We start from the raw sequence: 12,132 nt of genomic DNA, 5'->3' as shown, positions 1-12,132 counted from the left end.
CATTATTGGTTGTATATTGATCTCCACTTCTTTGCTTTACTCACTGGATGACAGTAAGTTCGTGTAAGGTACCCAACGAGTTAATGCTGCTGAACGAAACTTTCGCTTTGTATAGCTATTTGAAGCTTGCATGTACATACACTTGGAATGATACCAGCGAATATCCGCTCAAAATCACAGTCTTATATTCGTAACGTGTGCCGTAGGGATTAAATATATAACGTACAGAGAATACCAAGTCTCGATTATCCGATGAAACATATGCCATTGGGCATAAAAGGCAAAATATCAGTAAAGATCCGGGTTAGAATACATGAAGGGCGAACACTTTAACAACTCAACTGTTCTATTGCAATGTTTAGGGAACTTTATTTAATAAATACATGTATTTGCTTGTTTGTTGTTTAACGCCACGCTCCGCAATATTCCAGCTATGCGATGACGGTCTGTAATTTAGTATGTGTAATTTAGTATGTGTACAAAACGTTACAAGATTAATAGTACTTTTATCGATTTTTCTGTCAGACTAGACAAGTGAACTGAAAACAAGAATAATGCGACAAAAGATTCCACAAATAAATGAGTGTGTTGAATTGTATGCAAATGAATACATGTGCATGGATACTACTGAAAATTGCCAGTACCATAAAACACCAGGGGACCTCCAGCTTCACCTTCTGCAAGGATGTACAAATTGCATATTTACGATTTATGCTTAATATTTCAAATATATATCTTCGCGTGTGTGTAGAGATTATTGAAGGATTGGCTGTTTGAGTACTGTTGTATATGGTCAAGGCAAGGTGTGAAATGGGTAATTTCGTGAAATGCTTCAGGAATGATGGATCCATTCACGCATTTCATGAAATACCTAAACATTTCAACCTGAGGAAATTTTACGAAAAGAATGTCTTCGCAACTTCCCTCTCACATACATACATAGTGAGATACTGTGAAATTAGGAAAGGGTATACATGTCTATAATACATAGAGACGGAATAGGTAGCCAAGCTATATCAAGCGGCTTATCAATAAATACGTCTTGGTCAAGCAAACCAGCGGCTGATTGGGTAATGATCAAAACTCTCAGGTATCAATGACACATTATCAGCATTCGTCATATAAATCAGGTCTTACAAAACGAATGGTGTTCTAGGAATATATTCGTCGCATGGGTCCACATGGGTGAATGATATTTCACTACTTTGTTATCGTTTTCACACTCATATTGAGGGTATAACTCGAACGTCTTAGCAATGATCCATACTGTCGGGATACGTCTGCACACAATCAGATGGGTCAGATGTACACCAGGAACGTTGATCGCCCTGGTGTACCGCATCCGAGTAACGTTCCTACTCAGCAGTTTTCGATGAAGTTACACCATGCATGTGGAAGCGTGAAACACAACACTAGTTACAGTTATATACATATTTATTCATCAAGCAATCCTAGAGTGGACATTTTATTGAAGCCCTAAACTTTGACGATTAACGACAAATACCATGGTGATTCAAGCTTTGTTTGTTTGTTTGTTGTTTAACCCCGCACTCAGCAATATTCCAGCTATATGACGGCGGTTTGTAAACAATCGAGTCTTGACCAGACAATGCAGTGCTTGATATCATGAGCATCGATCCACGCAATTGGGATACGATGACATGCACTAACCAAGTCAGCGAGTCTGACCACCCGTCGCCTCACACGACAAGCATAGTCGCTTTTTACGGCAAGAATGGGTTGGATATGGGTGGTCCACATGAAGAGTGTAGATCATATGGTGGTAAATGTAGACCACATGGACAGTGTAGAGCAGATGAACAGTGCATTATTAACAGTGTAGGGGAATTGAAAAGAGACGGGGAATGTACAGTGTAGAGGAATGTACAGAGTAGGGGAATGGACAGTGTAGGGGAATGTACAGTGTAGAGGAATGTACAGTGTAGTGAATGCACACTGTAGGGGAATGTACAGTGTAGGGGAATGTACAGTGTAGGGTATTGTACAGTGTAGTGAATGCACAGTGTAGTGGAATGCACAGTGTAGGGGAATGTACAGTGTAGTGGAATGTACAGTGTAGAGGAATTTACGGTGTAGTGGAATGTACAGTGTAGGGGAATGTACAGTGTAGTGGAATGCACAGTGTAGTGGAATGTACAGTGTAGGGTAGTGCACAATGTAGTGGAATGTACAGTGTATTGGAATGTACAGTGCAGTGGAATGCACAGTGTAGTGTGATGTATAGTGTAGTGGAATGTACAGTGTAGTGGAATGTACCAAGTAGGGAAGTGTACAATGTAGTGGAATGCACAGCGAGTGGAATGTACGGTGTAGGGAAATGTACAGTGTAGTGGAATGCACAGTGTAGTGGAATGTACAGTGTAAAGAATGCACAGTGTAGTGGAATGTACCTTGCAGGGGAATGTACAGTGTAAGTAAAATGTACAGTGTTGGGGAATGTTCAGAGAAAGAGAATGCTCAGTATAGAGGAATATTCTGTGTAGGGAAATGTACAGTGTAGGGGAATGTACAGTGTAGGGAAATGTAGAGTGTAGGGGAATACAAAGCGTAGGGGAATGTACGGTGTAGGGGGATGTACAATGTAGGGAAATGTACAGTGCAGGGGAATGTACAATGTAGGGAAATGTACCATGTAGGGTAATGTACAGTGTATGGGAATGTACAATGTAGGGAAATGTACAATGTAGTGGAATGTACCATGTAGGGTAATGTACAGTGTAGGGGAATGTACAATGTAGGGGAATGTACAGTGTAGGGGAATGTACAATGTAGGGAAATGTACAATGTAGTGGAATGTACCATGTAGGGTAATGTACAGTGTAGGGGAATGTACAATGTAGGGGAATGTACAGTGTAGTGGAATGTACAGTGTAGGGGAATGTACAATGTAGGGAAATGTACAATGTAGGGGAATGTACAGTGTAGGGGACTGTACAATATAGGGGAATGTACAGTGTAGGGGAATGTACAATGTACAGGAATGTACAGTGTAGTGGAATGTACAATATAGGGGAATGTACAGTGTAGGGAAATGTACAATGTAGGGGAATGTACAGTGTAGTGGAATGCACAGAGTAGGGGAATGTACAGTGTAGGGGAATGTACAATATAGGGGAATGTACAGTGTAGGGAAATGTACAATGCAGGGGAATGTACAGTGTAGTGGAATGCACAGAGTAGGGGAATGTACAGTGTAGAGGAATGTACAGTGTAGGGGAATCTACAGTGTAGAGAAATGTACATAGTAGGGGAATGTACAGTGTAGTGAAATGCACAGTGTAGGGAAATGTACAATGTAGGGGAATGTACCTTGCAGGGGAATGTACAGTGTAGGGGAATGTACAGTGTAGTGAATGTACAGTGTAGTGGAATGCACAGTTTAGTGGAATGTACGGTGTAGGGAATGCACAGTGTAGTGGAATGTACAGTGTAGTGGAATGTACAATGTAGGGGAATGTACAGTGTAGGGAAATGTACAATGTAGGGGAATGTACAGTGTAGTGGAATGCACAGTGTAGGGGAATCTACAGTGTAGAGGAATGTACATAGTAGGGGAATGTACAGTGTATTGGAATGCACAGTGTAGGGGAATGTACAGTGTAGGGGAATGTACAGTGTAGGGGAATGTTCAGTGCAGGGGAAAGTACAGTGTAGGGGAATGTACAGTGTAGGGGAATGTACAGTGTAGGGGAATGTACAGTGTAGTGGAATGTACGGTGTAGGGAATGCACAGTGTAGTCGAATGTACAGTGTAGTGGAATGTACAATGTAGGGGAATGTACAGTGTAGGGGAATGTACAGTGTAGGGGAATGTTCAGTGCAGGGGAAAGTACAGTGTAGGGGAATGTACAGTGTAGGGGAATGTACAGTGTAGGGGAATGTACAGTGTAGTGGAATGTACGGTGTAGGGAATGCACAGTGTAGTGGAATGTACAGTGTAGTGGAATGTACAATGTAGGGGAATGTACAGTGTAGGGGAATGTACAATGTAGTGAAATGTACAGTGTAGAGGAATGTACGGTGTGGGTAAATGTACAATGTGGGTAAAGGCACAGTGTAGTGGAATGTACAATATGGGTAAATGTACAGTGTGGGTAAATATACAGTATAATGAACAGTGTAGCCCACAGGTAGAGTACAGTGACATTTGTCTTCTATTGGACCACCTCGTAGATGGCATCACTTGCCCCACGGTACTCATGTTGGTCGTTTGCTGTTACATATTTCTGCCTTGGAACGTAGTAGTCATTCACCGCCACTACCTCAGCAATATCTTCGTAGTCCTCCACGCCGACATCTGGATACCCATCCGTGGTTGTGGTGGTCGTGGTTCTGGTACCAGCAGTGTACGCCACCGAACCGTCCACAGCGGACAAGTACAGTCCCTGTTGTCGGAGTCTCCACACCAGCTTCCTGGGGAGTGATAAAACCACAAAATTCATGTATCAGTATTAACCAATCCATGAAACAACAATGATGATCTGACTGGAAATAACACAAATAGCAGGTTGGTACGCCAGTAAATGTGAGACTTACATTTACACTTTTCCTTGAACCTTATATCCATTACACAGCCCTGGCACTTTCGCTAATAAAGGAAGCAGCTGAGAACATTTACATCACTCTTGAAGTTTCAGGACCTCAAATTGTTTTATATACTGGCGGAAAAGCGTTCAATTATATGAAGTTCAACAAAAATGACATATTCTGAAACTGACTGATGCATCTTTCAAAGCATATCCGTGAAGACATCGCCTCAACTTTAAGGACGTGGTTTACAATTTACACTTGCATGTTCATGTACAGCGCACCATTAGCATGTTTTCGTGTTTGTTCGGAGCACATGTGGGTTTTTAATGTGAACAGCACACAATGATTGTTTAGCTGTCAGGTACTAATGAAAGCACTTTTCGTTGACAGTAAATAACGCTTAAGCAATGCCGTGGGCATGTTGCAAACAGGAAGGTGACAGACTTTCCAATGTTCATCGAAGCACAATATCATCTCTTTGGAAACGTTATCTACAACACTCATGATCTGCCATGGACAGGTCTTTTTACGTTTCACCTCAACCCAACAAGACAACCATATTCGGTAGGTGCAGCTACGGAATTGATACAACATATTACTGCCACATTAAGAGCTCGGACATTTCGGAGGTTGAGTCAAATCAGTAGCAGACAAAGCACCCGAACCCGACGTCCAGCTATACGCCTAATCATGTTTCCACGTCACCGTCGGGGACGCCTAGCTTGGTATAGACGGTATCTGAGATTCAAAACCATCTGGAGAGCTCTCATGGTCGTGCAAGCGTCTACAGGCGTACATGAGAACGTTTTAGCGACGCTATTACATTGTCATCAGTTTGGTAGTGGAAATGTTATGGTGTGGGGTGGCATTACAACTCATGGAAGAACACACCATCATTGTTAATGGTAATTTTAATGGCGTATGCTGACGGGATGACATCTCCCATGCTATTTCGAGTCACCTGGTGTCTTCAATGCGCCGCCGCTTCCTTGCCTGTATCATCGCAAATGGTGTTCATACCCAATATTGACATTGCTCATTGAACTGTTGGACCACCCCTCTTTAAGAGAATGTCGTTCTGTCTCTTGTTACCAGGTATGTGTTTTGTGAATGAATGTGTTATGATAAAACTTTGATCAGATGAATGATCCAATATTATCTTGTAAATGCAATAACAGAACATTTACACCACTTTGTATGAAGAACAGTAACTGTTACTTCTTCCCGTTGGTATAGTAATGTACCTGATAATAACGCCAATTAGACAACCTATGATTCCGACAGCAGTAACTGTAAATGCTATCAATGTCCAGTCGCTCGAGTTCGCTCCTGAAACCGAAAATAAACGAGATTAATAATACACACAAGCTTCCTTTTGTATCGTGGCACAATCCATATTTGTAATAGTTGCGTTAAATGTATTGTATGTCTCTAAATACGATAGCAAGGCGATACATCGCAAAGAGCAATGAAGAACAAAGCGTGGTTTATTTCACAATAAAACATGGATCTATCATGACGTCATTTCAGGTGATACGAAGATGCGTTCGCAACTTGATGACGTCACAGATTGGACGACGTTAGTTGTGAGAAAGAAGTGTCTAATGAGTTGTTCCCCTTAGATGTAGCTAGGATATGCAGATAAAGGCAGTGATCGAATGATCGCATCAAAAAAGTGGGAGTGATAAGACAATCGGTATTAGGTTAGTTGGTTTGTTTTTTGTTTAACGCCGCACTCAGCAATAATCGAGTCTGGACCAGACAGTCCAGTGATTGATATCATGAGCATCGATCCACTCGATTGGGATCGATGACATGCATCAACCAAGTCAGCAAGCCTGACCACCCGATCCCGTTGGTCGCCTTTTACGACAAGCCGGTATTAGGAGAAAGGTACAGATTATTGACGTGAGGATTGTGAGAATATGCTGGAAATACCAAACGTAACCCACATGTTCATAAAATGGACTTGTCTGACATTTCCGAACTCGGATTCTATTCAGCGAGGAGTCATTATTATAATTAAGGTAACTATTTTTAAAGCTTTCACATTTTATGAACATCTTAAAAGAGGCTGAAAATAATGTTGAAGTCTCATATAAAAAATAAACGAATTGTGGTCGTTTTTTATCATACAATAACACACTGCGTTATTCATGGTTTATTCTCCCTGCAGCTGCACCCCTCTTGGTTTATTCTCCCTACAGTGGATTATTGAACAATAAACAGCTCCCACTCGTCGTTTATTTCTTAATTAACTTACGTTCACAATAGGGTCCAGACCATCCCTCCCTACATCCGCCAACACAAACAATATGGTAGCCATCAATGGTCAGCGTACAGTTAGAGTTGAGGCAGTGGTCGCTGCAGCTGATATTACAGAAGGAGCCATAGAGAGACGGTTTGCATCCAACTTTGCATTCTCCAGTCTCTCTGTCACATGGGTATCTGCAACCGGCGCCGCATTCTCGATCACACTGGGTTCCTAACCAGCCACTTCGACAGCCATGGTTACATGACCCCGAGTCCATAAGACATGTGTCAGCTGTGAGCATCCTACAGTTCCTGTTGCATTTCTTATCACAATATGGTCCGTGCATTCCATTCTTGCAGCCTCGTGCACAAGAACCATTTGTAATATGACAGATTCCTTTGCGACAGTTCTTGCACTGAAACTGGCAAGAGTTACCGAAGTGTCCAGATTTACAGGACATGCACAGATATCCGTCTTGCTGACACGTTTTGCATGTCTTGTCACAGGGCTCATCACATCTGTTCCCTCTATACCCAGGGTGGCAAGACTCACAGGAACCATCATCCTTGCACGAGCGGGACTCACATGTGTCCGGACACGCCTCTTCACAAGTTTCTCCGAACAAGCCCTCGACACATCCAAACATACAAGATCCATTTCTGCTGCAAAGTCCTTTTGAACATCGAACACGACAGCTCTGGTTGCATGTAGTTCCATACCACCCGTCCAGACAGTTATGGTTGGAGTCGGAATCTTTAACGCAGTTTAGACACTGTTGGTCACATTTGTTCCCAACCCAACTAGATGAACAGCCCAAATGACACGTGCCGTTCGAAGTACACGTATTGTTTTTGCAATTGACAGGGCACTTTTGGTTGCACTGCCCACCGTAATAACCATTATTACAAACACACTCTTGCTCAGCCACATCGACACAAAATGCACAGTGTTCACAGGGTATATCGCACTTCGTACCATAACGATTAGCCCTACAACCGTATATACATTCTCCGGTCCATCTGTTACAAAATGCCTTGTTGCATCCATCGCTACAGTCTTGTCCACAGTAAAGTCCCATTTTACCCTTGCCACATAGACCTTCACAATACATGCTGTACACGGAGTTTGATGTTTGTGTCTTTGGTGGTTTTGAACAAGGCACACATCTTCCGTCATCAGAGTAGTAGGTGCCTCCACGACATATTGGTTCGGCTGTAACAAAGAGAACAAACATTTCATAAATATGAATTTAAACGTCAACACCATAAAATTGTCCGACGAAACTTATTCCAGTTTGCGTTAAAGGCAAAATAGTAGTGAAAATGACATGAATGGATCCCTGAAAATTGAATGAGAGTGTGAGTGAGTTGGGTTCAACGCCACTTTTTACAGAATTTCAGATAACAGCGCGTGTCAGCTTAATGTGGGAGGAAAGTGATGGACCACTCTCAAACGAGGACCACTTTGGTGAAACCCACGAGCACAGGTATGGTATTGACAAACCTAGAAACAGGTCGAACCGGGATTCGAATTCACAGTCAAAGTTTTCAGGCGTGCCCAAGGGACGCAACTCTACACAGCGAATTCCAACGCCCCGGACAACTGTACTACCCTCTGAATATCAGTGATACCAGGTGTTCGCGAAACGAGTAAACATGTCTTATCCTACCGGTAACACCCGCCACTCGAACAATTTACATAAAAAGAAAGGACCCGTGAAGATTCCGGGGTAGAATAGGTCTTCAGCAACCCATGCTTGCCGTAAAAGGTGACTATGCTTGTCGTAAAAGGCCACTAACGGGATCGGGTGGTCAGGCTCGCTGACTTGGTTGATGCATGTCATTGATCCCAATTGGGTGGATCGATGCTCATGATACCAATCACTGGATTGTCTGGTCCAGAACCGATTATTTACAGACCGCCGTCATATAGCTGGAATATTGCTGAGTGCAGCGTTAAACAACAAACCAACCAAACCAAACCATAAAAAGAAAGTGTTTTTTGCTCGACGCCGCACAGAAGTCGTGCGGCGACGGCGTGTAAAGGAACCAACCATGTAATCGATAAAACATGCTCTGATCTGAACCATAGTACACACACGCCAACACGCACAAACACACACACGGATCCAACATATACATAACATTGTACATTCACACATGATCATGAATATTATGGTCAGACTATGCATGCACTCATACACTCACGCACCCACAGTCATGCACTGGCAACCGCATGCGCATGATTCGTATACCCTCAGATTAGTTCGTAATAACCGTAGTTCGTTATAAGCATATATACAGCATTTATACAACACATGGTCGGGACTAAAAAATAGGTTCGTGATACCGGTCAGTTCGTTATAAGCGTGTTCGTTATAAACGTAGTTTACTGCACCTAATAACTTATAACAAACACATAGCTGAGATTGAATATGAGCATTAACATTTTCTTCTAACATGACAGAAACTATTTAAACTAACCACAACTCATCTGTAGGACCATTGTCACACCGATGATAATCATGCCGATATGTCTGACCGCCCATGTGCATGTGGTCATCGTAATGCTGAGGTGGAAGTGGGGAACAACTTCGAAGACCACCGGTCGACCACGGTACTTTACATTCAAACAGACAGTTATTTGCTCTCCGTAGTGTTCAGTTTACATTGCACTTTGCACTATTTTCAGACACATCTAAAACATCCTTTTTTATTACGTCATATTGCTTTCGATCACACTACAACACACTATAATAACAATTTATTGCAACGTTCACTTGCAGTCACAACCTACGCGTTTTTCAGGAAAAGTACTCGTTCTATTTCCTTGTATCGCATTGACCTTTGGTTTAAACCGACACTCATGTCGTGATTTATTGAAGCTAAAACATATCTAGAAAGCTTACCTTACAAGAGTTATAATTGTACGCGAGTCACGTCGAAACCTCAAACTGCCGGATGTTTGTGAATCATTTCTAAGGAAAGCATTCCCAAAGAATTATTTTTTTTCGAGGAAAATATAAGCTGACAAGCTAACATTGAAACTTATGAAGCGAAAAAAGGTGCATACTATACCGCCAGGCAACAGAAAGTATACACCCATTTGTTATTGTGGTTAAATGAAACAAATAATAAATTGTTATTGGATGGTGATGTACGAGTATTTGATATGGGTACATTATGTGCATCATGAATAGGTATCTCACAACAGGTCAGTCTAGCAACGGTTTGATAACGTTTGTAATTTTTTGTCAAATCCCACTTTCAAGTGTATGCTTTCCATCATTCCTCCGTTTATTATCCGTTTGTATATGTGCTAATATAAACAAGTGAAGTGCAGAGTTAGAAAGTTGTATCTACCAATCTAAATTCTTAATGTTAACAGAGAAAAATGGATCTTTGTTACAAATTATGAACTATTTCCTGATCAACAATGTTCATGTGGAATAACGTGGGGCGACTTTTTGAATATTTGTCCCGATTAATGTTTTAACGTTTAAACGAAACGTAATTTGCATTCCGAGGTTCTGTCATTCCGTCATGTGTGGTCATCTCAATGTAATGGCAGTACACGAGGGAGTGTCAGGTTAGTGTATAAGGAAATCCCCATGTGACAAAGGCTGTAGAGATTTGCCCAGGTACGATCCTGACTACCCAGGAACCAGTACGAATGAGGGATCACAATCAGTTGATCCTGGCACGACTACGGGACACAACTCTGAACAGCTTCATACGTACATCCTAATAATAAAATTTACAGTTTGGTCTGAGCATGTGCCAAGAATTATATGACATTTTATATTATTTCATCGGACATTGGTATTCGGCCTTGACATTTTGGGACCCTACATACATTGTAGCAATATGGGGAGTTGGACCTGAGACTTCTTGGTTGACGATCACAGGGCAACACCTCCGTGTTTCACAGGATTATTACACGTCAACTTAAATGATAATGACACTTAAGTAAAAGCGACAAAAACATTACAACATTGTACGATTCCGACTATATCATAAGCATGTGTTTATGAATCACTATCAGATATAGATGATATCAGGTGTATATGTTCGCAGAAAGGTGAGCATATCCTGCTCCACTGATGTCTCACGTCTCAAACAGATGCAAAGTCAAGTCAATTCACACGACCAAAAGCACGGGAACATAGGGTACAAGTCACAATGCTACAAAATGTCAACGCAAGAGAATAATCAGTTGCTAAAAGACTAAGTATGTCCGCCGTGAACACCAGCCACTCACACAATTTGCATTAAAACGTAATTCTTTGTTGCAATCTCCCCTACAAACAATCAAGTCTGGACCCGGAAAGTCACCTCATAAACCACTCTTAAGCACAGCTGTCCTGATGTGTAGAATCATAATGTACATTTCTTCAGTGCTATACCCGGACATAAAGCCCAAGCGACAGTTCAGAGTTCAGAGTTCAAACCACTCTTACATTTCTCACACGCACCTGTTGATCTGTTACAATGACTGGCAGATGGGGGAACATGTGTGTTCACACATCGATCCCCAACGTCCATCAATACAATCCAAACTGCATTTGACATCATCTTGTTCCCCCTTAACATTGTGACACATGTGGCGGGGACAGGTAGCACTGCACGTATGTTCGCAATATTTTCCATATGCAGTTGGTTTACACCCATCGAGACACATTGCGGTAGCCTGGTCGCATTCCTCCTCTGCACAACCTCCACTACACGTCAGGTTACAGAACGCTCCATGATAGCCTTTCCTACAACCACGAGTACAAACGCCAGACTGAAGAGAACATTCATCGTCCTTACAGTTTTTGCTACATTTAGACCCAGGTGTACAGTTCTTACAAAATCCCTTGATCTGGCAAATTCCTTGGTAGCAGTTTTCTGGGCATTTCTGGTCACATGCGGCACTATAGTATCCATCATTACACCGACATCCACCGTCAATGTTGCAACTGTTGTTGAGACATCCCTCTGCACACTTCAGAGAGCAATAATCACCATACCACCCTTCCTCGCACACATTACATCTTCCTGTGCTCTGTTGACAAGCAGTACAATTGAGGTTGAAGCACCCGTCGTGGCAGATATCCCAATGATCAGTGAAACATGGTTCACATGTTCCTGTCTGGTCATTACATTGTATGTTTCCGCAATACTGGGAACATGTTTGTCTACATTTGGGTCCGTGGTATCCTGCCTTACACCCATGATTACAACTGCCATTATTTTCATTACAGTGGCCATTGAGACAGTAATCACTACATACTGCTCCACAACCGTCACCGAAAAAGCCAGGTTTGCATCCCATTGAACACTGTC

Source organism: Haliotis rufescens, unplaced genomic scaffold, assembly GCF_023055435.1.
Source record: "Haliotis rufescens isolate VD_foot unplaced genomic scaffold, xgHalRufe1.0.p SCAF_1, whole genome shotgun sequence".
NCBI lineage: Eukaryota > Metazoa > Mollusca > Gastropoda > Lepetellida > Haliotidae > Haliotis > Haliotis rufescens.
This window is presented reverse-complemented; position numbering follows the sequence as displayed.